Here is a 27,548-nt window from a genome sequence, read left to right on the forward strand (position 1 = left end):
TGCATTAGTCATGATGGATTTTAAGATTGACACAAAGTAGTTACTTTCATTATTCATTAAGAGTTTTCTATCTACATCAAACTAGAAATTCCTTAACATGACCAAGGTAATGAGTTAGAACAGGCACATATCCAGCAGTTATGCCTTGCTGATATTACTCCTACACATCACTATAAGCATGGACAATTCACAGAAGAGACTATGAAGTTACTGCTTTAAAAGAGAAACTGCTTTAGAGTAGAAACCTGAGTCTGGAAGGAATCAAAACTACTTTAGGTAGACCTATTAACTCATATATCTTACTACTGAATACTTACCATGAAACAACATTTCAATAGCAGAAAATGTGGGATGAGTAGTTCTCATACAAACAAGTGTGTTGTATGTAGAAACACGAGTTAACAATATGAACAAAATTTTTTTTTAAACTACATTTTTCTCCCTTTATTGACCGGGCAACTATGTTCAGACTGATCACAATTCTTTAACTAGGCTGCAAATCCATGAACTGCTACTTATTTCCTGTATGGGATACAGTTCTGTCTGCTACCTCATAGTACGTGAGCTGTGCTTTTGGTGCATGGCCAAGACACAGCTATTGCTGTGTCCTTTAAAGCCTTTTTAAGGCTTTAACAGCACTTTAATGAGGGAAATTAGCACCTTTCTCTATCATATGTTTTTCTAGACAGTTTCAACTGCAGCTGCCTCAGCAAACAAGTATTTATTTTGCTTTCTTGCCATCTTGTGGCTTAACCACATGTCGTGGTTTAACTCTAACCAGCAACTAAGCACCACACAGCCGCTCACTCACTCCCCCTCAGTGGGATGGGGGAGAGAATCGGAAGGGTAAAAATGAGAAAACTCGTGGATTGAGATAAAGACAGTTTAATAGGGAAACCAAAAGCCGTGCATGCAAGCAAAGCAAAACAAGGACTTCTTTCACTACTTCCCATTGGCAGGTAGGTGTTCAGCCATCTCCAGGAAAGCAGGGCTCCAGCACGCGGAACGGTTACTTGGAAAGACAAAACGCCATCACTCCGAACGTCCCCCCTTTCCTCCTTCTTCCCCCGGCTTTATATGCTGAGCATGACGTCATATGGTATGGAATATCCCTTTGGTCAGTTGGGGTCAGCTGTCCCGGCTGTGTCCCCTCCCAGCTTCTTGTGCACCCCCAGCCTACTCGCTGGTGTGAGAAGCAGAAAAGGCCTTGACTCTGTGTAAGCCCTGCTCAGCAGTAACTAAAACATCCCTGTGTTATCATCAACACTGTTTTCAGCACAAATCCAAAACATAGCCTCATACTAGCTTCTATGAAGAAAATTAACTCTATCCCAGCCAAAACCAGCACATTCTCCACCCCTTATTCCATACCATTTACGTCATGCTCAGGTCCCACGCTATCCAATACATCCTCATTAACCACCACCACCCTTCCCATCCTTCAATATAATACAGATATCATTCCTTTAGTCTGTGGACCGCCCTTGTAAAATGTCCATAAAATGTCCACAAAATGTCCACTCAGTTCATTTAGTCCATGGCTCTGGGCTCCATCTGTTATGGTGGTCACTCAGGACAGGAGAGGTGGTGTGTTGCATGGAGTTACTGGGCACTAAAGCCAGCTCAGATCGGGTCATTGCTGCACTTGCACTGCTTGTTGTGAGGTTCATCCTCCACTGGTTCAGGTGGTTCCTGCTATAGTACTTCCTATAACGTGCAACTCAAATCATGGGTTACAACAATTTAAAGGTATTTCCATTACAATCTCCACCCCTGGTCCCTTTGGACCAGACCATAGGGTTTAACATTGCAATGAACTCCTCCCCTTGCCCCTGCTCTGGCTTGGACTTATCCACAGACTGCAGTCCCTTAGGGTTGTACCTGCTCCAAGTGGAGCCTTATCTATGCGCCACAGTCTCTCCAGGGGTATACCTGCTGCGGCATAGACTTATCCACAGCCACAGCCACTTTGAGGTGCACCTGTTCCAGTGTGGCCTTCTCCATGGGCCACAATGCCTTCAGAGATATACGTGCTCCAGCGTGGCCTTACCCACAGCCACAGTCCCTTCAGAAGTAAACCTGCTCCAACATGGCCTTACCCATGGCTGCAATCCCTGTACCTGCTCTGTTGTGGGCTTATCCATGGCCACACACTTTGAGGTCCTCCAGCATGACCTCACGCACAGCCACTGATGCTTCAAGGTGTACCTGCTTGTCACGGATGGAGTGAGACTGCAGTTCACTCATAAGAGAGAAGCAACAATACACTTTATTGATAGAAAACAGTGAGTTAACAAAGTTCAATGGTAAATGCAACAGTGGTTTAACAAGATTCGATGGCAAGGTACACTTGATTATTTACTGCATAGAGGACAGGGTCAGACAAAACTGTCAGGGAGACCCTCCCGTTGAGCCATGAGGTTCAGAAAGGACCCCCTTGCTTTCTAAACTCCTTCTCAGAGAGGAGTCTAGGTGCGGCTGGATCCAATCCTAGTCCCAGACTTGGTCAACAGTTTATGTCTAAAGGATTATATATGCGCAGTTAATCCTTTATATCACTTAGCTAAGATTTCAAAGTTTAGCATGCTATTAGTCGCTTACCGAGTATCTGTTGCGGCAAGGAATCTCTCAACCTCGAGGAGTAACCTTGAGAGTTGTCCCTACTCAAGGGGAGATCCTGTCGTGCAGCCTGCTGCTGTGCAGAAGAGCTCAAAGGGCTCTTGGGCTGCTCACTATTTATAGGGGTAAGATGATTGACTCATAGCCATATTTGCATACCGATAACTGTGGTTAGGTGGGCGCATTGCTCACAATAGCCCTTGGCTATTGTGTTGTTATCTGGCTCCCAAATCCACTTTGAGCCGGATGCAGCTATCACAACCAGCATCCATTACGACTGCCACTAGTAGTTATCCCTTGAGCAGGGCTACGGGAGATAAAGGTCAGGTTGGGCAGGGGAGCACACCGTCACACTGCTGCAGCGTGGACTTATCCACAGCCACAGATGCTTCAAGGTGTACCTTCTCCAGCATGGACTTATCCTTGGGCCACAGTCCCTTCAGAGGTATACCTGCTGCGGCACAGACATAACCACAGCCACAGACGCTTCAGGGTGTCCTGCTCCCACATGGACTTATCCACAGGTCACAGTCCCTTCGACTCTGGAAGTCACACTGGAGTTCCAGCCTGTCCAGTACAGCAGCACAGATACAGCAGTGATGCCCTGGCCATCTGCCAGCCCAGGTGCATCGCCATTGCTGTTATCAAAATGTTCCCAGGCACAGCAGAATAAGATGGCAAGCAGTGCAGCAGTACAGCAAGCAGCGAAAGCAAAAAGCAGCCGCTAACGAGCACTAGACTCTAATATACAGTAAGGTAAGCAAGCCCCATGGCAAGCACAGGAGCCTGCCAATTAATAGCTAAACAGCTATAACAGCTATAAATTCCATCTAGCACATTCCAATCAAACCTGTCATTCTCTTGAACCCTTCAAGCCCCACGTTGGGCGCCAAAAAGGACTGTCATGGTTTAACCCTAGCTGGCAACTAAGCACCACACAGCCGCTCGCTCACTCCCCCTCAGTGGGATGGGGGAGAGAATCAGAAGGGTAAAAGTGAGAAAAACTCGTGGGTAGAGATAAAGACAGTTTAATAGGTAAAGCAAAAGCCGTGCACGCAAGCAAAGCAAAACAAGGAATTCATTCACTACTTCCCATCGGCAGGCAGGTGTTCAGCCATCTCCAGGAAAGCAGGGCTCCATCACGCGTAATGGTTACTTGGGAAGACAAAATGCCATCACTCCGAACGTCCCCCCCTTCCTTCTTCTTCCCCCAGCTTTATATACTGAGCATGACGTCACATGGTATGGAATATCCCTTTGGTCAGTTGGGGTCAGCTGTCCCAGCTGTGTCCCCTCCCAACTTCTTGTGCACCCCCAGCCTACTCGCTGGTGGGATGGTGTGAGAAGCAGAAAAGGCCTTGACTCTGTGTAAGCCCTGCTCAGCAATAACGAAAACATCCCGGTGTTATCAACGCTGTTTTCAGCACAAATCCAAAACATAGCCCCTTACTAGCTACTATGAAGAAAATTAACTCTGTCCCAGCCAAAACCAGCACACCACAAAACACATTTACAAAAAGAGCTATAATTGCTCTTTTAATACTATTTAGACTAAGTTGTGCTCCAAACCAGTTGTGCTCCCTTTACAACAAAGCCACTTGCAGCTGTGTGGAGCTTAAGTCCAATGAGTTTCTCAGAGAACTTAATCCAATATAAAGAAGTTGAGTCTGATAGCCCAGATCTTACCACAGAGGTGATCGCCATTCTGCCTTCCAGAGATTGTTCCCTTTGTCTCAGGTCTGGCTAAGGTAGTGACTGTCTTACTTCATTCATATTTCTTATTTAAATATACCAATTTTAAAGTTATTATGTGAGAAGAGAGCTGAAATCTAGTCTGGCTCACTCATTAGTCAGAGCAGAGCCAAATGCTACCGGTAATATATCAGTGAAACACGCAAGATTTTTTAGTTATGCTTCTGCCCATCTGGGAAAGCTGCATTTGTGAACATGCATGAGTGTTAAGAAGCCAATCTTAGACTTTCAGATTTATTTTGCATTTGCAGGCAATGGTCAAAACAGCTGATTTAATACAGCTGATTCAGTGCTATTAGGCAAACAAACATTAAATCCTAATGTTACTTCTGCAGTTATATGTGAGCCAACCCAGCACAAAATAAATAAATACTTGCTTTCCATCACCTGCCAATGGAAAAGCAGCACATTGTACACTTACCCAAATCCAGTCAAATAAGAAGTCAAAGAACCGACTGGAGGTCAGACATGAAGACTGTTAGATGTTTTCTACAGAGGTTTTTTTTTGTTATGGGTTATTTTTGAATAATATTTAAAGAATTATTAGCTAGCTGGCTTCTTAGAACAGCTCTACTGTCTGAGCTGCCTGTTTGACAGAAAAACAAAGTTCTTTGTTTTCTTCATACTTGTGACATATTTCCATGGGGAAAAAAAAACAAATTTTGTTCATCCTAAATTAGAGAGGGCTTTCTACCAGGGACTTCTTGTCAATTGGATTTAGTGGCTCATGTGACAGTTAGTGGATGAATAATATTTGTGCATGTTGACAGCAAGAAATAAACTCTTAAGAGTCAAGATCTCACTGGCTGATGTTCCAAAACAGTTGGAGTTCTCCAGTAGTTTTCCTGCCAGATGAACTGCTATGCTAGTCTGACTCCAGAAACATCAGGAGTGGTTAAGGGCAAAACACTTCAGGTGGCCCATTATTCAGAGAGAAATTTTGTGAGCCATATCATTTTGGATGAGTTGGTAGTGAGTTTCAACAAAACCCTGTTTTTACTTAAATAACCCTACTATGTAACTTGTGTAATGCTCAGTCCAAGACAGTTCAAGAACTTAGTTTTCCAAAGCAGATTCTTCTGGAAGTTCAACTTTCAACTGATTTTCTACATACAGCTAAGTTACAAACCTGGATACTTGTATTTTATTTCCCTGATAAAGGATGCAACTCATGTGGTTAGAGGTGAAAGAATATCTTAGGAGTCAATTGCAGGCAAAAAATAACTGCAGAATGTACCTGCAGAGAAGAACAGTTTCAAAGGGCTATAGAGCCTGTGGTTTTTTTGTGGGAGATAGAAGATCCTAGTCTAGAAAGTCTGAATCTTAGCATGAAATTTGGTGTCTCTGCAAATGCCCCAAACCTGCAGTTGTCTAACATATGTGGAGTGTTTTCTACCTTTCAGAGTTAGAGTTGAAAAAACAAGGTTTTGAACCTTGCTCACAGTAATAAGTACCTTCCACCTCTTGAAATTAATGAAATCACTCCCACAAGTAGGCATTTGTAGGTTCAAGTCTAATGTCCTAGTAACACTGAGCACAGTAACCAGCTCAGGAAAACTGAGCAGTCAGAAGAGATTAAAGGAAAATACAATGTTCATGACCATCAAATTGAGCATTGGTCTAGGAACAGATCAATCAACCAATCATAGCACTCTTTAATATCCTACAGAAATAACTGATCTGAAAAACCAAAAATTTTTTAGTGATATCTCAAATTGAATTGTACTACATAACACATTGATGTAAGCAGAGCAGCTACTTTTCATAACTGCACAACTACTAAAAATTACTCAGGCTCAGAACAGCTAAAAAATGTACTGGACTACTTTGGTAATCACCCTGCACTGATATACTGTAATGTATTCATCAGAAAATAAATAGTTTAATAATTCAGCAAGAAGATACTGTTTTTTCCCGAAAATATTAAGCATATATTGTCATTTAGTTACATTTTCCTTCTCAAAAAGTTGAATAATTGTCAACCCATCAGTTAAAGGGAATGCAGATGTCCAAAAGAATAAAGCATGCCAGGCACCATTATCTTCAGACTTCTGTATGTGAATTCTCTGACACCTGTGATTGTGGAAGTCTTAGTCAATGCTTGTATGAAGCAGAAAGCTCCTAATGAAGCAGAAAATTAGAAAAAAAATTAAGAACAGCTTTTCAAATTATCTATAGCTATTGATTAGCTGGTATAAAGCAGTTGGAAAACAGGAAGCCTGGGAACACTGATCTTGGATTGGCCTTTCTATTTCTAAAATCCAGGGTTTGATTCTAAGGAGCTGTATAAATTTTTATTCTAAAGGGAGTTATTGTATCTCTCTATAATCAGTCTAGCTCAACAGACAGGGAGCAGCCTCAGAATGACAAAATGTGTTTTAAAGTGCCTATTTAACTGAACAGGCTTTCTCAATAACTTTTAGAGTTCTCTGTGTGATACAAGTTCAAATTATATATACTTTTGAGATGACTAAATATATTAGTAAGGGCAGACAGTTAGCTTTCTATCTGAAAAGAGCACCAGTCAATTTGGAGACATTCATATTTAAGGCAAATATACTGGTCAAAATAAATTTAATGAGGCAACTATGTGCCTATCATTCACAGTCTTCCAATAGCTGGAATTCTGGCTTTGATCCAATAAAATACTTCAGTACTGTTCTGAACTGGAACCAGCCTGCTAAGTGTCCTATAGGAATGAGCCCACTAAATACAAATGATTCTATACCCTTTGTTACAAAAGCTGAATTTGATTCTTGTGTTTTCTAAACTGCATTCATTTTGTTACCTCTAATGCACTTGCAAGACATTAGGGTTAGATGTGTACAGTTTCTTGTATTTGAAAACCACCCACAATGTCCTTCTTACTATTTGTAACACATTCCACAGAGGAACAGCTTCAGTGATCAAACCCATTATTAGGCACAGGTTATCTGAAATTAATGTCAGTAGTTAGGCTCATACTTCTGCATACAATATTATTTCTAGGGTGAAATATTAAGCAGTCTAAGACAGCAATTAAATTTTATGGTGGTGAACACAGAGTCTTTCAGGATAAATTTGATTTATCAAGTTATTTTCAAGTTGGGGAACCGAAGTATTTTGGGCTTTTAACAGTGTCCAAGGATCCCACTGATGAGGATGATCAAAACTCCCCTGTGCAAGGTACTGTATGACAACAGGAACAGACGTTCTTCTACAGCAATACTGCATACAGACTACAACCCCCTACTTCTTTTCCATGTGGGCACCAATGACACGGTAAAGCAAAACCTGGGCAAGATCTAGCAGGACTTCAGAGCCTTGGGGGCACAAGTGAAAGGGACAGGGGCCCAAGTGATCTTCTCCTCTGTCTTGCCAGTCAGAGATAGGGGTGCAAGCAGAAGTCAATGCAACATGCAGATCAATACCTGGCTTCGTGGCTGGTGTCATCGCCAAGGCTTTGGTTTCTACGATCATGGGATGTTCTTCAATGAATACAGCCTATTGGGGACAGATGGGATCCACCTATCTAGAAGAGGCAGGAGAATCTTCACCAGCAGATTGGTTGACTTAGTGAATCGTGCTTTAAACTAACAAACTTGGAGGGTAGAGTTCAAAGCTGTGACATGTGCATATTCATAAGCAACACGGTGGATGAGCACACCTACCAGAGTAGTGAGGAATGCTCACCAACCCTCTCCAAAGGCAAGAACCCTAAGTCCAGCCACCTCAAGTGCATGTATACCAACGCACATAGTCTGGGCAACAAACAGGAGGAACTGGAGCTCCATGCCCAGTCTGAGAGTTATGATACCATATAGGAATCACAGAAACTTGGTGGGAAAACTCACATGACTGGAAGACCACAATGGATGGCTACAAGTTCTTTCGGAAAGATAGGAAGGGAAGAAGAGGAAGTGGAGTTGCACTTTATGTAAAAGAGGGATTTGAGTTATGGAGGTGAGCTATGTAGGCCACAAAAGTTCTATCAAATGCCTTTGGATCAAGATTAGAGGGATTGTCACCAAGGGGGATCTTATGGTAGGTATTTGTTACCAACCTCCCAATCAGGATGACAAGGCCAACAAAACCTTACTTTGGCTGCTCAAAAAAGTCTCGGGCCAACAGAACCTGGTCCTCATGCGTGACTTCAATTACCCAGACATTTGTTGGGAAAACAACACAGCGGTGCCACAAGTCATCCATCAGGTTCCTGGAATGCATTGAGAACTGCTTCCTGCTATAGATGCTGGACATGCTGACTAGGAACAGCGCATTGCTAGATTTACTGCTCACAAACCAACAAGACTTATTTGACAACACAATTACTAATGGTAGCCTTGGATACAGCAATCACAACGTTGTGGAGTTTAAGATCCTGCCGAGCGCACTGAAAACCAGTAGTAGGACAAAGACCCTGGATTTTAGAAAAGCCAACTTCAATATGCTCAGAACCCAGCTGTGATGAATTCCATGGGAAGCATCCATGGAGGGCAAAGGAGCTTGTGATTGCTGGGAGTTATTCAAGAACAGCCTCCTGGAAGCACAAGAACATCTCCATCTCCTACAAAGGGAAAGGAAGAAGGCAGAACAAGACACCACCCTGGCTTAACAATGAGCTTTTGGCTGTGCTTAAAGCAAAGAAAGGAGCATACTGGCTATGGAAAGGCAGCCAAACAGCCATTGAGGATTGCAAGAACCTTGCTAGGGCATGCAGAGATGCAGTCAGGAAGGCTACGGCTCAGCTAGAACTGAAATTGGCCAGAGATGTCAAGAACAAGAAGAAAGGGTTCTTCAGGTATGTGAGCAGTAAGCAGAAGCACAGGGAAGACATAAGCCCATTGCTAAACAGGGCAGGGAAACTAGTCACTAATAATGCTGACAAGGCAGAGGTTCTCAATACCTTCTTTGCCTCTGTCTTTACCAGCATAGCTGGACCCCAGATCACAGGATCAAGTAGCTACAACAACACATGCGTTGACCCACCAGTAGTGGAGGAAAGGCTGGTCTGCGGCCTCTTGCAAGGGCTCAACCCACATAAATCTATGGGCCCGGACAGAATCCATCCCAGGGTGTTAAGAGAAGTGGCTGACATTGCTGCAAGGCCACTGTCTATAATCTTTGAAAAGTCGTGGAGATCAGGGGATATCCCTGATGACTGGAAGAGGGCAAATGTCATACCATCTACAAGAAGGGCCCAAAAGAGGACCCAGGAAACTACAGGCCCATTAGTCTTACTTCAGTCCCTGGGAAAGTAATGGAATGAGTCCTAGAAACTATTACAAAACAAATGAAGCAGGTGATTGGGAAAAGCCAGCATGGATTTACCAAGGGCAAATCATGCCAGACTAACCTGATCACCTTCTACAACAAAATAACATCTTCTGTTGACATGGGGAGAGCAGTGGATATTGTTTACCTGGACTTCAGCAAAGCATTCGACACTGTTTCCCACAGCCTTCTCCTGGACAAACTGGCAAGGTACAGACTGGATGGGTGGTCTGCGAGGAAATTGGCTAACAGGCCACACTCAGAGGGTGGTGATCAATGTTTTTTACTCAGGCTTCAGCCTGTCACAAACGGGGTCCCTCAGGGATCAATACTGGGCCCCACGCTGTTCAACATCTTCATAAATGACCTGGATGATGGGATTGAAAGCACCCTCACCAAGTTTGCTGATGACACCAAACTGGGTGGCGAGGTGGACACATCAGAAGGGAGAGCCATCTTATAGAGAGACCTGGACAGGCTGGAAGAGTGGGCTAGCAAGAACAGTGTGAAGTTTAACAAAGACAAATGCAAGGTCCTGCACCTGGGACGACATAACCAAAGAGCCCAGTACAGGCTAGGATCTGTGTGACTGAGGAGCAGCCTTGCTGAAAGGGACCTGGGGGTCCTGGTGGACAACAAGCTGAACATGAGTCAGCAGTGTGCCACTGCAGCAATGGGGGCAAATGGGATCCTGGGCTGCATCTGCAGGGGCATTACTAGAAGAGATAGAGACATGATCATCCCACCCTGCTCAGCGCTTGTCAGGCCGCACCTGGAGTACTGTGTCCAGTTCTGGTCCCCACAATTCAAGAAAGATACGGACAGACTGGAAAGGGTCCAAAGGAGGCCTGCGAAGATGATCAAAGGGCTGGAGAATCTGCCCTATGAGGAAAGACTGAAGGAGTTAGGTCTTTTCTCCCTGGAGAAGAGAAGGCACAGGGGGAATCTCATCACAGTGTTCCAGTATTTAAAGGGCGGCTACAAAGGGGATGGAGGCTCTCTCTTCACAGGGAGCCACATGGAGAAAACAAGGGGCCACAGGTACCAGCTGCACCAGGAGAGGTTTCATCTCAATATAAGAAATTTTTTACAGTGAGAGCAATCATTCACTGGAACAACCTCCCCAGGGATGTGGTAGAGTCCCCATCGCTGGAGGTTTTCAAGATGCGATTGGACAGGGTGCTAGATAATCTCATCTAGGCTCCCTTTCCCACGAAAGGTTGGACCAGATGATCTTTCAAGGCCCCTTCCAACCTGGGCTGTTTTATGATTCTATGATTCTTTGATTCTATACTTCTGGGGTGATATGGCTCTCGTTTAGGAGTCACTGCTGCAGAGATGTGCATAGAGGTCAGGAGAAAGGAGCAACAAAGGCTCAGTTATAGCATGGTTTAGAACATCTAATAATTGTCTCACAAAAATCAGTTTTTCCTTACATAGGCACATGTCCTAATTGGTAACACTGTAGGTACTGTTGTAGCTAGTGAAGGAATTGTATTGGGTTTGTATGGCAAGGTTTTGGTAGCAGAGGGGCTACAGGGGTGGCTTCTGTGAGAAGATGCCAGAAGCTTCCCCCATGGCCGATAGAGCCAGTGCCAGCTGGCTCCAAGATATCCCAACCTGAGATAGAGGATAGGTTCTTACTACCAAGTTTCATGAAAGCCTCTTCCTCCCATCTCCATAACAGTGAAAAAGAGCAGTGAAATGTGTGAAAGTCAAAAGGAAAGAATAAGAGAGCATATATAGTAGCTGGGTCTTATGAACTAAGAGTTTTAACTAGAGTGCAAGATTTTTGTGCTTTGGACTGAACTTGTGGTTGCAAATAGCATATCAAACCATAGCGTGGAACCTTGTGTTAGTATGACATTAATTATGTGGGTTTTATAATGAACTTGAGACAAACAAGAAAATGGGACATCATTTACTGGTAATCTTCCATTCTTTCAAAATATCAGTCAATTGCCTTTGTCAGTATCAAATTCTAGAAGTCTCTGGAGAAATAGGGCTTGGCAGGCCAAGCCAGTTTACCAGGAATACATATAGCATAATGGAACCACATTATTACACAAAGCTTTCCAATTAAAAGACAACCGGAAAGCCATTATCCAGACACTATTCAGACAGGAAGACCACGCAACTTATGCTTGCACTTCTGTAACACATGACCAAGCACAAGGGTAGCAGGAGGTGCTGACAATGGTAGACAAGGAAGCCTATGTTATTGTACTGGGTTTACACAGCAAGGTTTTGGTAGCGGGGGGGCTGCAGGGGTGGCCTCTGTGAGAAAAAGCTCTGCAGCCCATGTAAGAGACCACGGTGGAGCAGGTATTTCCCTGCAACCTGTGGACAGGACGATGTCCAGAGCAGGTGGATATTTCCTGACAGAAACTGCAGCCCATGGAGAGCCCACACAGGAGCAGGTTTACCCTGAAGTACTGCAGCCTGTGGAGAGGGCCCACGCTGGAGCAGGGGAAAAGTGTGAGGAGGAAGGAGCAGCAGAGACAGACTGTTATTGATTGACCGTAACCGCCCATTCACCATCCTCTTCCTGTGTCACTTGGGAGAGGGGTAGGTAAAGGAGTTGGGAATGAAGAAATGAAGTTGAGCCAGGGAAAAAAAGGGTGGGGAGGAAGGTGTTTTAGTTTTTATCTTTGTTTCTCATGATCCAAATCTATTTTAATTGGCAATAAATTAAATTAGCTTTCCCCAAGTCGAGTCTGTTTTGCATCATGACAGTAATTGGTAAGCAATCTCCCTGTATTTATCTTGACCCATACTATTTTCTCCACCTTTCCTGTTGAGGAGGGGGAGTGAGAGAGCGGCTGGGTGGGCATCTGGCAGCCGGCCAAGGTCAACCCACCACAGTTGTTGTTCTCTCCTAGGTGCCTGACTAGAAGCATCCTGCAAGCAGTGGTTTACTGATTGTAGAGTTAGCCACAGAAAATAAAGAAAATGTTATCTCCTGAATTTTATCTATAAAATGGAACCTCTGTATAAAATGCCTATATTTCAGTGTTAAAGAGAATCCTAAAGGGCACTTTTATATTTGGAATCATGAATATGTAAGCACTAAGGACCAAACACCCCAAAGAACAGCATTTTAAGAACTGCATCTTGAACTGTTAAAGGTATTGAGCTCTGAATTTTTTTACATGCATTGGGTTTGCATGGCAAGGTTTTAGTAGCGGGGTTTGGTAGCAAGTTTTGGCTACAGGGGTGGCTTCTGTGAGAAGATGCTAGAAGCTTCCCCTATGTCTGATAGAGCCAATGCCAGCCGGCTCCAAGATGGACCCGCCGCTGGCCAAGGCCGAGCCAATCAGCAACAGTGGTAGCATCTCTGTGATAACATATTTAAGAAGGGGAAAAAAACTGCTGCGCAACAGCAGTCAGAAGAGAGGAGTGAGAATATGTGAGAGAAACAACTCTGCAGGCACCAAGGTCATTGAAGAAGGAGGGGGAGGAGGTGCTCCAGACGCCGGAGCAGAGATTCCCCTGCAGCCCGTGGTGAAGATCATGGTGAGGCAGGTTGTCCCCCTGCAGCCCATGGAGGTCCACGGTGGAGCAGGTGGATGCACCTGAAGGAGGCTGTGACGCTGTGGAGAGCCCGCACTGGAGCAGGCTCCTGGCAGGACCTGTGGACCCATGGAGAGAGGAGCCCATGCTGGAGCAGGTTTGCTGGCAGGACGTGTGACCCCGTGGGGGACCCACGCTGGAACAGTCTGTTCTTGAAGGACTGCACCCCATGGAAAGGACGCATACTGGAACAGTTTGTAAAGAACTGCAGCCCGTGGGAAGGACTCACTTTGGAGAAGCTCATGGAGGACTGTCTCCCGTGGGAGGGATTCCACGCTGGAGCAGGGGAAGAGTGTGAGGTGGAAGGAGCGGCAGAGACAATGTGTGATGAACTGACCACAATCGCCATTCCCCGTGCCCCTGCGCTGCTCGGGGGGTGGGCGGAGGTAGAGAAAATCGGGAGTGAAGTTGAGCTCGGGAAGAAGGGAAGGGTGGGGGGAAGGTGTTTTAAGATTTCGGGTTTTTTCTCATTACCCTACTCTGATTTGATTGGTAATAAATTAAACTAATTTCCCCATGTTGAGTCTGTTTTGCCCGTGACGATAATTGGTGAGTGATCTCTCCCTGTCCTTATCTCGATCCACGAGCCTTTCATTATATTTTCTCTCCCTTGTCCAGCTGAGGACGGGGAGTGATAGAGCGGCTTTGGTGGGCACCTGGCATCCAGCCAAGGTCAAACCCACCACAAGTACCAAAACAAAAGGAAGGAAGGAAGCCCAACTGGGAATTTTACAGCAGTAAAATACGGGGACTAAAGTGATCAGAAACAGTGAGATTCAGGAAAATAAAGGTATAACTTGATTAGGAGTGCAGGGTTGATGTTGGTGTTTTGCAAGAGTGAAAGTCTTGGGTGCTTTGTTCCTCCCTTTCAAGAAATTGAATTTGTTAATTTTATAAATAATTAGTTTCATTTGGAAATTGTGACCCTGCCTTCTCAATGTCTGCTCACAAAGGAAAAAAAATACAAGGCTCTGTCACCCAACGCTACCCAACACTACGGGGACAGGCACGTTCTTTGGTAGAATGAGAACTGGCCACAGGGTTGTAGCTAGAATTAGAGCTTTATTACTATAAGGCTAAGTGCTGGGTCCTGCACTTGGGTCACAACAACCCCATGCAACGCTACAGGCTTGGGGAAGAGTGGCTGGAAAGCTGCCAGCAGAAAAGGAACTGGGGGTGTTGGTCGACACATGGCTGAACATGAGCGGGCAGTGTGCCCAGGTGGCCAAGAAGGCCAATGGCATCCTGGCCTGTATCAGAAATAGTGTGGCCAGCAGGAGTAGGGAAGTGATCGTCCCTTTGTACTCGGCCCTGGTGAGGCCGCACCTCGACTACTCTGTTCAGTTTTGGGCCCCTCACTACAAGAAGGACATTGAGGTGCTGGAGCGTGTCCAGAGAAGAGCAACGAAGCTAGTGAAGGGTCTAGAGACCAAGTCTTATGAGGAGCGGCTGAGGGAACTGGGGTTGTTTAGCCTGGAGAAAAGGAGGCTGAGGGGAGACCTTATTGCGCTCTACAACTACCTGAAAGGAGGTTGTAGCGAGGTGGGTGTCGGTCTCTTCTCCCAAGTAACTAGTGATAGGACAAGAGGAAATGGCCTCAAGTTGCACCAGGGGAGGTTCAGACTGGATATTAGGAGAATTTTCTTCACCGAAAGGGTTATCAAGCATTGGAAGAGGCTGCCCAGGGAAGTGGTTGAGTCACCATCCCTGGAGGTATTTAAAAGACGTGTAGATGAGGCGCTTAGGGACGTGGTTTAGTGGTGGACTTGGCAGTGTTAGGTTAACGGTTGGACTCAATGATCTTAGAGGTCTTTTCCAACCTAAATGGTTCTATGATTCAATGATTCTATGATTATTATATAAAAATTTTAGCAATCAGCATAGATATAGTTACACAGAATTTCTAGCAGTTAGCATAGCTTTCCTGTTACCTAAAATTTCAGTTACCTAGACTTTTCAGTCACCTGGACCCTCTGCAGATCGGGTCAAATTCTTAATAACCAGCATGCGATACAATAATCATAATCTAGAATCTGACTTTAAAAAGTACATGAGTCACTCACTCAATCCTCAGAACAAGAAGAACAACAGAGGCAGTGTCATGGTACTCTAGCCGACGGTGAGGGTGCTTCCCCCTTCCCATTCCCTCACAGTGCGGGCATCCCCCGTATCACACCAGGAAGCATGAAGGCCTTAGCAGTCTGGCTGCTGTTGGAACCGCTTCAAAAGCCTTTTGGATAAGCTGATGTATGTATTCCTTTCAGTTGGGGGATTTGGTCTTTATTATTTCCATAAGTTAGTGGATTCTGAAGAGGCTGCCAGACAACCACTATGCAAGAATTACTGCTGCAGGAGACAGCATGCTGCAGGTGGCAGTGGCTGCATAATGATCTTTATCTCTTCCTGTCCATTGTGTCCTCCCTACATGTTGCTCTCCCTTTGACCTGATGGTGCTGCTCCCAGCATACATCAGGCCTTAGCACGAGCTGTGTGTGTCGTGGTTTAACCTCAGTTCGCAACTGAGCACCACACAGCCGCTCGCTTACTCGTCCCCCCCACCCCCGGTGGGATGGGGGAGAGAATTGGAAGAGCACAAGTGAGAAAAACTCGTGGGTTGAAATAAAAACAGTTTAATAATTGAAATAAAATAATAATAATAATGTAGTAATAATAATAATAATAATAATAATAATGCACAAAAGCAAGTGATGCACAGTGCAATTGCTTACCACCTGCCAACCAATGCCCAACAAGTCCCCGAGCAGCGGCCCCCCCGGCCAGCTTTCCCAAGTTTATGTACTGAACATGACGTCACATGGTATGGAATGTCCCTTTGGCCAGTTTGGCTGTGCTCCCCCTCCTAGCTTCTTGTGCACCTCCAGCCTTCTCAGTTGGTAAAGCATGGGAAGCTGAAAAGTCCTTGAATAGTGTAAGCATGACTTAGCAACAACTAAAACATCGGTGTGTTATCAACATTGTTCTCATCCTAAATCCAAAACACAGCACTGTACCAGCTACTAGGAAGGAAATTAACTCTATCCCTGCCGAAACCAGGACAATATCCTCCCCTTATTCTACACCATCTACGTCATGTTCAAGTCTCATATTTTCCAGTACATTTCCATTAATCACCACCCCTTTTCCTGGGTTTCTTTCAATATATATATACACACACATACAGATATCATTCCCTTAGGCTATGGGCCATCCCTCTAAAATGTTCGGTGAGTTCATTTAGTCCATGACTTCGGGCTCCATCTGTCATAACAGTCCTTCAGGGCAGGAGAGATGGAGATGGTATGTGGTGTTGGATTGTCTCATGTTGAAGTCAGTTCTGGTACCATCATCACTGTGCTTTGCTTGGTTTCACTGAAGTTATTCTTCATTAATCTGGGTGATTCTTATTGTAATATCATTAGTATGGCATATAATATTATGTAGCACTTAACATCACATAATTCAGATCATTGGCTATTCTCACCCAAAATCAAATCCCCTTGAGGTACACATCGGTCTTCCCCATGCTCCCGCATTATCCACCAAGTGCACCTAGGTCCTTGAGCAAAAGCAATCCCATGGATGGGTTTGCCTTTGCCTGAGGCAGGAATAACCCAGACTGTCTTCCCCAGCATATTTTTTATGTGCACTACAGGGACTTTATTCCCATCTACAGTACGTAAGAGTTCTGACTGGGCAGGGCCAGCTCGATTGGCAGATCCCCTCGTGTTGACTAACCAGGTGGCCTTTGCTAAATGCGTATCCCAATGTTTGAATGTCCCACCACCCATTGCTCTCAGCGTAGTCTTTAACAGTCCATTGTATCGTTCGATTTTCCCAGAGGCTGGTGCATGATAGGGGATGTGATACACCCACTCAATGCCGTGCACTTTGGCCCAGGTGTCTATGAGGTTGTTTCAGAAATGAGTCCCGTTGTCTGACTCAATTCTTTCTGGGGTGCCATGTCGCCATAGGACTTGCTTTTCAAGGCCCAGGATAGTGTTCCGGGCACTGGCATGGGGCACGGGATATGTTTCCAGCCATCCGGTGGTTGCCTCCACCATTGTAAGCACGTGGCGCTTGCCTTGGCGGGTTTGTGGGAGTGTGATATAATCAATCTGCCAGGCCTCCCCATATTTATATTTCAGCCATCGTCCTCCATACCAGAGGGGCTTTAACCGCTTGGCTTGCTTGATCGCAGCGCATGTTTCGCATTCATGGATAACCTGCGCAATAGTGTCCATGGTCAAGTCCACCCCTCGATCACGAGCCCATCTGTATGTTGCATCTCTTCCTTGGTGACCTGAGGTGTCATGGGCCCACCGAGCTAGAAATAATTCACCCTTATGTTGCCAGTCCAGATCCACCTGAGCCACTTCAGTCTTAGCAGCCTGATCCACCTGCTGGTTGTCTTGATGTTCTTCAGTGGCCCGACTCTTGGGTACGTGAGCATCTACATGACGGACTTTTACAACCAGGTTCTCCACCCGGGCAGCAATATCTTGCCACAATGCAGCAGCCCAGATGGGTTTGCCTCTGCGCTGCCAGTTGCTCTGCTTCCATTGCTGCAACCACCCCCACAGGGCATTTGCCACCATCCATGAGTAAATATAGAGATAGAGCACTGGCCACTTTTCTTGGTCAGCAATGTCTAAAGCCAGCTGGATGGCTTTCACCTCTGCAAACTGATTCGATTCACCTTCTCCTTCAGCAGTTTCTACAACTTGTCGCATAGGACTCCATACAGCAGCTTTCCACCTCCGATGCTTTCCCACAAGACGACAGGACCCATCAGTGAACAGGGCATATTGCTTCTCATTTTCTGGTAGTTCATTATACATTGGGGCCTCCTCAGCACGCGTTACCTCCTCCTCTGGCGATATTCCAAAATCTTTGCCTTCTGGCCAATCCATGATCACTTCCAGGATTCCTGGGCGACTGGGGTTTCCTATTCGAGCCCGTTGTGTGATCAGTGCGACCCACTTACTCCACGTAGCATCAGTTGCATGATGTGTACAGGGGACCCTCCCTCTGAACATCCAGCCTAGCACCGGCAGTCGGGGTGCCAGGAGGAGCTGTGCTTCAGTGCCGATCACTTCCGAAGCAGCTCGAACCCCTTCATATGCTGCTAATATCTCTTTTTTCAGTTGGAGTATAGCGGGCCTCGGATCCTCTGTATCCCCGACTCCAAAACCCTAGGGGTCGACCTCGAGTCTCCCCTGGTGCTTTCTGCCAGAGGCTCCAGGTAGGGCCGTTCTCCCCGGCTGCGGTATAGAGCACATTTTTTACATCTTGCCCTGCCCGGACTGGCCCCAGGGCTACTACATGATCTATCTCCTCTTTAATTTGTTCAAAAGCTTGTCATTGCTCAGGGCCCCATTTGAAATCGTTCTTCTTTCGGGTCACTTGATAGAGAGGGCTTACAATCAGACTGTAATTTGGAATATGCATTCTCCAAAAACCCACGACGCCTAAGAAAGCTTGTGTTTCCTTTTTGCTAGTTGGTGGAGACATGGCTGTTATTTTGTTGATCACATCCATTGGGATCTGACGACGTCCATCTTATCGCACACACCCTGCCACTCATAACTATCCAGCCTTGGGGCAGATCTCTGGATGATATTCTTAAATTGCTTACCAACTTTAGACAAAACCGAAACAATATTCCCAAGAAGTACCAATAGAAGTATCTTAACTACCCAAGGCTGTTCAAAATACTGAAAAGTTACTGTAATGAAGGAGGAAACATCATAGAAGAAGGTAGTGACACTGCCCTTCTGTGTTTCCTCCGTAAAATCTCTCAGAAAAGTTACTGTAATTGCTAGTTGTCTCCACGAAGTGGTATCCGTGGTACAGTAACGGCTTCATTGCGAAATTTACATACCACACTAAGGTCAAGGTCAATGTTTTAAAAACAAACCTCACAAGCGAAGCATCACTAATCACTGCAGACCACAGCAAACTGCAAAAACCAACACCAGTCTTTAACATGTACAGCAAAAAAAGGAGCACGATACAGATTAGACCAATCAATATTGAGAACAGAGGAACCAACATTGTGACCCACAACTGTTAACAGATATAAATCCCTTAATACACTCCGGTTAATCTGTTATTATCTCAAACCCTTCGTGCCCCACGTTGGGCGCCAAAAAGGACTGTCGTGGTTTAGCCTCAGCCGGCAACTAAGCACCATGCAGCCGCTCACTCTCTCCCCTCCATCCCGGTGGGATGGGGGAGAGAATTGGAAGAGCACAAGTGAGAAAAACTCGTGGGTTGAGATAAAAACAGTTTAATAATTGAAATATAATAATAATAATAATGTAATAATAATAATGATAATACACAAAGCAAGTGATGCACAGTGCAATTGCTCACCACCTGCCGACTGATGCCCAGCCAGTCCCTGAGCAGCGGCCCCCCCCCCGGCCAGCTTTCCCCAGTTTATGTACTGAGCATGACGTCACATGGTATGGAATGTCCCTTTGGCCAGTTTGGCTGTGCCCCCTCCCAGCTTCTTGTGCACCTCCAGCCCTCTCAGTTGGTAGAGCATGGGAAACTAAAAAGTCCTTGGCTAGTGTAAGCATTACCTAGCAACAACTAAAACATCAGTGTGTTATCAACTTTGTTCTCATCCTAAATCCAAAACACAGCACTGTACCAGCTACTAGGAAGGAAATTAACTCTATCCCTGCCGAAATCAGGACAGTGTGTTAGCCAAATTCTGAGTAAGAGTTGAGTGAATAGTCACAGGAAGCATCCCTGTCCACAGGGGGATCATGGGTTTTGCTGTCTAGAATATCTCATGTGCTGTTATGCTTCCCTGTTCCATAACAGGTGTCACCATATCCTGGCAACAATGCTGTACCAGGTGTCAGGAGCAGGGGGTACTGGTCACAGGCTCTCTAAAAGCATTGTAACAAAAGGGCAAAGATACAAATTTACTACACTATTCCTACCACCTTTCTACACTGAGATACAAAAGCCAAAATACATTTCTACTTTCTGTGCAGGACAGGGCTAACACATATTCACTCAGCCTAGAACTGATGCACCTGGCAAGTCTATTTAACTTGATGAAGTGTGACTCACAACAGTCAAGCAGCTCAAAAGAAGGGTATGGCAAACCACTTGGAGAAAGCAGGGATTGCTTTCCCCTTTCATGGGAGGAAACTTCTGCTAATTTGGGGGCTCTGATACACAGTTGTAGCTTAAAAGCAATGGAAACATATGAAGAGACATGAGAGAAAAAACTGAGAATGATCTCACTTTTTAAAAGCAAGACATTTAGTAGCTGAAGCATGACATTTTCAAGCATTATAGACAAAAGAGATTCCAAGGGTGGCAGAGCCTACCTGTGGGATGTGGCTGGTTGGTTAGAAAGTACAAGTGAGCATCTTGCAACACTACTAGCGCTAACAGTACTTCAAATTTTGCTTCAAGGAAAGCCCATAACCCTACACAGATAGGATTCCACTGTGAGATACTTTCCTAAAAATGGGTACAAGGAATGACAGAGTATGTCTGTAAATAAAGGAAAACACCACCACATACCCTAACAACACAGTATATACAGCTCTTGAATTAAAGAAAGCACAAGGCTTGGCTTCCTACTTATAGTCAACCCACCACAGGTCCCCACGCTGGAGCAGGGGACGAGCGTGAGGAGGAAGGAGCGGCAGAGATGAAGTGTTATGAACTGACCGCAACCCCCATTCCCCATCCCCCTGTGCCACTTGGAGGGGAAATAGGAGGCAGCAGAGTCAGGAACAAAGGAGTGAAGTTGAGCCTGGGAAGAAGAGGGGGGTGGGGGGAATGTGTTTTTAGTTTTGTTTTTGTTTCTCACTATTCTTCTCTATTTTTTAATTGGCAATAAATTAAATTCATTTTCCCCAAGTCGAGTCTGTTTTGCCCGTGATGGTAATTGGTGAGCCATCTCCCTGTCCTTATCTCAACCCACAAACTTTTTTCACCTTATTTTCTCCCCCTTTCTGCTGAGGAGTAGGAGTGAGAGAGCGGCTTGGTAGGTGTCTGGCAGCCAGCCAAGGTTAAGCCACTACAGTAGGGTTAGTTGTGAGATTTTTCCTTCTAGAGGAGGCTGGTGATGGATATATTTGCACTAGTTTCATTAGCATGGCTGATTGTGAGAACTGGCAAAATAACAGAAATCAGGGAACCTGAGACCTTGGAGGAAGGAGTACAGGTTTTTTTTTCCCCTTTCTCCTTGTTGGGACAAAGCTAAGAGTGAGTTCTCTTTAGTGTGCTCTCTAGCAAAATCCTCTGGTGTTTTTGTTGTGGGAGTTTACTGTTTGGCAGTTACTTGGGGATTTGTGGTGGTTATCATACTAGTTTATGAAAAGTTAGCATTTGTAAGCAACACAATTATGCCTCGGGTTTTGGTTTTTGGTTTTGGGGTTGTTTTTTTGCTGTCTAGATACTCTACTTCCTGCAGGTACAGTAGCTATAATATCTCTCAGTGCAATGCAGATATTTAGAGCTAATATTTAGAGCATTTTATGGTTAATTTTGTTATGGAAATTACATATGCCAGCCACCATAACAGGGTTCCACTCTAGGCTTCCGCATAAGCCGAAAGATAGATTACTTTATGAAAATACTTTTTATTAATAGCGCTACAGCTCGAGCTGGGTGCCTCCAAAGAGGGACCCCGAACAATGAAATCCCTGGGCAATTATACCCTTACAATCTAAGTTCCCCACCCCTCACGCGATAGTTCAGACCAATAGTACTATTAAGGTCTGGGGTCGTCTTGCTTTTTTATTGGTTTGATTTGTTTGCTGTTTCATTACTAAGTGGTTGCTAAGTGGTCATCTTCTTATACAATATCACATCCTCTTAGGTCGGTTTCGGCCGATTATGTAGTTAGCTATTTGACATGTTGTAATACGGTTGTTACAGTTCATATACCACGATCTATAGGCTTTGTCTAGGTATTATTCATGTTTAAGCTGCTAGCTCTAAGTTTCAACTAACTTTTTCTGCAACAATTTCTGTAAACACTTATGCCTTATATTTGTTAGGAAAAATCTCATTCCCTAACTATTGTACCAATTAGTCTTTATAGTATTAAATTGTATGAACTTTCTTAAGAGTATGAAATTGTATTAGCTTTTTAAGAGATATATATTTTCATTGTATACTGCATAAACATGGTTAAGTCAGCATAACTAAAGGACCCCAGCTCATTGCAAGGAGAAGAAGGACAACCCCCACCTTGAAGATAAGGACCTTTTGTTTCTCAGAATCTTAAAGCCATCCACAAAGAAGAAAGGATACCCCTGGACTATCAAGATAACATCAGCATCCTAGCCCCTCCAACATCTCTGTGAAACCCTTCCATTATCTGGCATCATAGATAAGTAACTGTAGCAAGACCGACTCCAGGGATGTTTAGATCAAGAAAGAAGCAGATGGATGATGACGCCATAGAATTATAGTTGCTTTTCAAAATAGTAGTATGTGTGTTAAGTAGTGATTGGTCAAATCATGTTGTACCTGAACGCTTGAAAGGTATAAGAACCCTGTGTAAAACTGTATTCGGGGTGCCTCAATTTGAATGGGAGACCTCATGCGCATGAATAAAGAACTACTCTTGTAATTCTATACTTTGCGTCCTAGCGTCTCTCCTCGGGTCAGCACAGGCCAGTTGCAAAATTTTCATGACATATTCTTGCACAGGTACCTTTATTGCTGTGATTTAAATGGGCCTAGTCATATTGGTTAACATTAAGCAGAACTGTAAGGTGGACCCTAATAGCAATGTCTCAGATATGTGGATGGATGGATTTTTGCATTTTGCTCTTCATACACCCAGTTTGGTTAGTTAAGTATGGCTTAAACTGGTAATTTGATCAGTGGATAGTTGCAAAATCTGGTGCTCATCTGGCTTGTCCAGGGGGAGAGAGGGAATTCCTTGGGCATGATTAAAATAACATTGTCTCAGCATAACTAATGATGTGGTGCACAGCACTATTGCTTTGAAAAGGGTTAGAAGAGAGCCTCCCCTCAAAGCTGTAATGTCAAGGAGACATGGATGAACTGCTGTTGACTTTGTACACAATTAATTTAAATTTCCTAGATTAAAGAAGAAAGCTTTCTTTTGGAAGGAGTTGCTCAAAAAGACATGTCAGATGATACTGAGGGCTGACCCCTGTCCATAGTTCTTTGTGTAAGGGTATGTGGAAGGAGAGTGTCTGCTCCTTTAAGGGTATCTGGTCAAGGACCTTTTTTCAATGTAGCAAGAGAAAATAAGAAAAGGAGGAAGCCATAAACAGGAACATACAGGGACACAAACCTGACCGACAAATGATAAGGGAGGAGGTGATGAGAACCAAACCTGGTCAGTCACACTAATTGGTGAGAGCATGTGAGAGTATGAGAATGTTTATTCCATCAAGGTTATCTGATAGGGGATCTTGTAAATTGGGAAACCAAGGGAAAAGAGGGAAGCCAGAAACCAAAATATACCAAGACACAGACCTGGCAGAGACCATGACAGACCTCCACAGACCATGGAGACAATGACAAGAAAAAAACTTCACCGGTCACACTAATTGATGGGCTATCAGGAAACCACAGATGCCACTTTCAGGAAGATCAACCTGGACTTTGCAACAGTAAACCGGGGGGGGGGGCGGGCTGCAGACTGGGATGGGTGTGGAAATTGATAGAGCTGTACAAACCCATGAGGGGACATGCAGGAGAAGGGGGAGTAGGGATGAACAAAGAGGGGGGTGGACAGAAAAGGGTATAAAAGGGGCCAGTCGTGTAAAACAGTGCCAGTCAGTATGCTTGTCTGGCTGAGTCCTGCGCCCGATCACTGCAGTCTGTCCTATCTTCTTATATCTTATTAAATCTTTTCTTAATTATCTCTCTGTGTTATCTCACTCCCTATCCTGTGTGTGTGTGCCAGCTACTGGTGAGACCTGTATGTGTGAGTGGAATTTGGTGCCAGCTACTGGAGCGAGTGTGTCCTAGCATCAGTAGTTGGAGGGGCCATAGCTCTCTGGATCTAGGGAGGGTCTGACAGACTTTGTGTCCAGAGTGCCAGCTATTGGAGTCAGACAGGGGGTGTAGGCACCCCACGGCCTGTAGTGTCAGCTACTGGAACAAGGGTGATGGTTTCAGTGCCATCTACTGGAGTGAGTGGGGGTAGAATCATAGAATCATTAAGGTTGGAAGAGACCTCTAAGATCATCGAGTCCAACCGTCAACCCAACACCACCATGCCCACTAAACCATGTCCCTAAGCACCTCATCTACACGTCTTTTAAATACTTCCAGGGATGGTGACTCCACCACTTCCCTGGGCAGCCTGTTCCAATGCTTAACCACTCTTTCAGTAAAGAAATTTTTCCTCATGTCCAATCTAAACCTCCCCTGGCGCAACTTGAGGCCATTTCCTCTCGTCCTATCGCTAGTTACTCAGGAGAAGAGACCAACACCCACCTCACTACAACCTCCTTTCAGGTAGTTGTAGAGAGTAATGAGGTCTCCCCTCAGCCTTCTTTTCTCCAGGCTAAACAACCCCAGTTCCCTCAGCCGCTCCTCATAAGACTTGTTCTCCAGACCCCTCACCAGCCTCGTTGCCCTTCTCTGGACACGCTCCAGCACCTCAATGTCCTTCTTGTAGTGAGGGGCCCAAAACTGAACACAGTAGTCGAGGTACGGCCTCACCAGGGCCGAGTACAGGGGCACGATCACTTCCCTACTCCTGCTGGCCACACTATTTCTGATACAGGCCAGGATGCCATTGGCCTTCTTGGCCGCCTGGGCACACTGCCGGCTCATATTCAGCCGGCTGTCGACCAACACCCCCAGTCCTTTTCCGCCAGGCAGCTTTCCAGCCACTCTTCCCCAAGCCTGTAGCGTTGCATGGGGTTGTTGTGGCCAAAGTGCAGGACCCGGCACTTGGCCTTGTTGAATCTCATACAGTTGGCCTCGGCCCATCGATCCAGCCTGTCCAGGTCCCTCTGCAGAGCCTTCCTACCCTCGAGCAGATCAACACTCCCGCCCAACTTGGTGTCGTCTGCAAACTTCCTGAGGGTGCACTCGATCCCCTCATCCAGATCATTGATAAAGATATTGAACAAGACCGGCCCCAAAACTGAGCCCTGAGGAACACCGCTCGTGACCGGCCGCCAACTGGATGTAACTCCATTCACCACAACTCTCTGGGCCCGGCCATCCAGCCAGTTTTTGACCCAGCAAAGAGTACACCTGTCTAAGCCGTGAGCCGCCAGCTTCTCGAGGAGAATGCTGTGGGAGACGGTGTCAAAGGCCTTACTGAAGTCCAGGTAGACCACATCCACAGCCTTTCCCTCATCCACTAGGCGGGTCACCTGGTCATAGAAGGAGATCAGGTTGGTCAAGCAGGACCTGCCTTTCATGAACCCGTGCTGGCTGGGCCTGATCCCCTGGTTGTCCCGCACATGCCTTGTGAGCGCCCTCAAGATGAACCGCTCCATAATCTTCCCCGGCACCGAGGTCAGGCTGACAGGCCTGTAGTTCCCCGGATCCTCCTTCCGGCCCTTCTTGTAGATGGGCGTCATCATTTAACTTCCAGCCACGGGGGTGAGAACAGTGTGTGTTCCCCAAACCAGCTACTGGGGGGGGACTGGAGTGAGTGAGACAAGTGAGGGGCTCAGCGCTGGCAGTTGGAGTAGGACCGTGGGTCACAGCCTGTGTGCCTGGGGCTGGCTGCTGGGGGGGCCGAGTGTCTGTATCTTCCACATTCCTGGTGTGTGTGGGGGGTGTGTGTGTATTCACTAGCAAACTTTAAGCTGGACTAGCTGGTGAGTAGGTGACCCGTGAAGTGGATAAGGGGGCCCAGGATCCAGGTAAGGGGTGCCGGGTGGACTGAGGGGCCATGCTGGTACTCAAGGGATCTGCGAATGTGTGTGTGCTTGTGAACCTAGAGAGTGTTGTGTGTCCGCCTTCACTAGTGAACTTCCATCTCTACCAGCTGAAGAAGGCTGTCTGTGTTTGTTTTATGTGAATCCTGTGTGTAGGTGCTGTTGAAGGCAGCGCCTTGTCTGTGACAGTCTGTGTAACCAGTCATGTCAGTGTCCTGTCTGTGTCTGGGTGTGTGTCCATGTGTGTGTCTCTGGGATACATGTGCAGCTTTATTACTGGTTGAACCTGCAAATGGGAAAGTGGCAGCCGCATCCCTCAGCCTGAGAAGAGACCCCAGGTCCCTGGGCACCGGTCTGGGCTCCAGCAGCTGGGCAGGAGAGGTCCTGGGCCAGAGTGGCTGGAGAAGGCAGCTGCGCTTTTTACATCACTTAACATTTTGGATGAATAAATATGACTCAGTGACTGCTGGAGTATATTGTCTCTGGGAAGAGACCACATGCCATTCCAAGTTGTAAATCATACCAAAAGGCTTGCCTCAGCTTTTGAGTTAACAGAATAACTGCCTAATGTGCGACATGCTAATTTCATTTAGGAGAGCCATCCCAGATCCACCCAATATGGGGATTAGGATTACAGTCTTTTTTTCTGTTTGATAGACATTTCCTATATGTACATACACTGATGCAATGATTGATTCCAAACAGTTTTTATTATAAAGCAGATCATTATTTGCAGATTCAGACTCTGTGACCAAGTGTTATGGACTGACTTTTCTATTTTTTCTGCCAACACTTTAAATGACAATGATGCATTAAAAATTCTACTAAGTGGATGAACTGGTATTAAGTAACTGATATTAAGATAATTGGTCATAGCACGCATGATATTTTTCAATGTTCCTACAGTTGATGTGCTTAAGAATGACTAAAACCACATCTTCTCCACAGAAGGAAAAAGATGTGATTGACAAAGCGGCTTCCTGGTGCTCAGGAGCAGAACCTGGCATGATGCTATTTTTGAGTCACTTTGGTCTGAATCCCTCACTCCCTGAGTGTTACCAGCTAGCAGAGCTAAAGCTTCTAAAGTGGCCTAGGTGTTACCGTAAGATGGCAGATGAAAAGCTCTCTAAGACTCAGTTTGGAGTTTTAGAAAGCAGGCATTCTTTATTGCGGCGCCGGGCACACAAGGGATCGCTCCACCTAGTGTGCGCACCAGGCTGCTCAACTATGGGAGTTATGTACAATCAGAATATGCATATTCATTAGATTTCTGAGAAATGATTAGCATATTCATGTTATTTCTTGAAACTCATTAACATATGCAAAAGTCTTTAACGCATGCACTCTTATGTTCATTGGTGGTCTTTCAGGGTCCTCTGGTGGTCGTCGATAGTTTTCCTCACTGTGTCCGCTAATTGAACTCAGTCTTTTCACCTAGTTGCAGTAGCTGATTTCAGCATAACTTCCTTATCCATTCCA

Source organism: Aptenodytes patagonicus, chromosome W (assembly GCF_965638725.1).
Source record: "Aptenodytes patagonicus chromosome W, bAptPat1.pri.cur, whole genome shotgun sequence".
NCBI classification, from domain to species: Eukaryota; Metazoa; Chordata; class Aves; order Sphenisciformes; family Spheniscidae; genus Aptenodytes; species Aptenodytes patagonicus.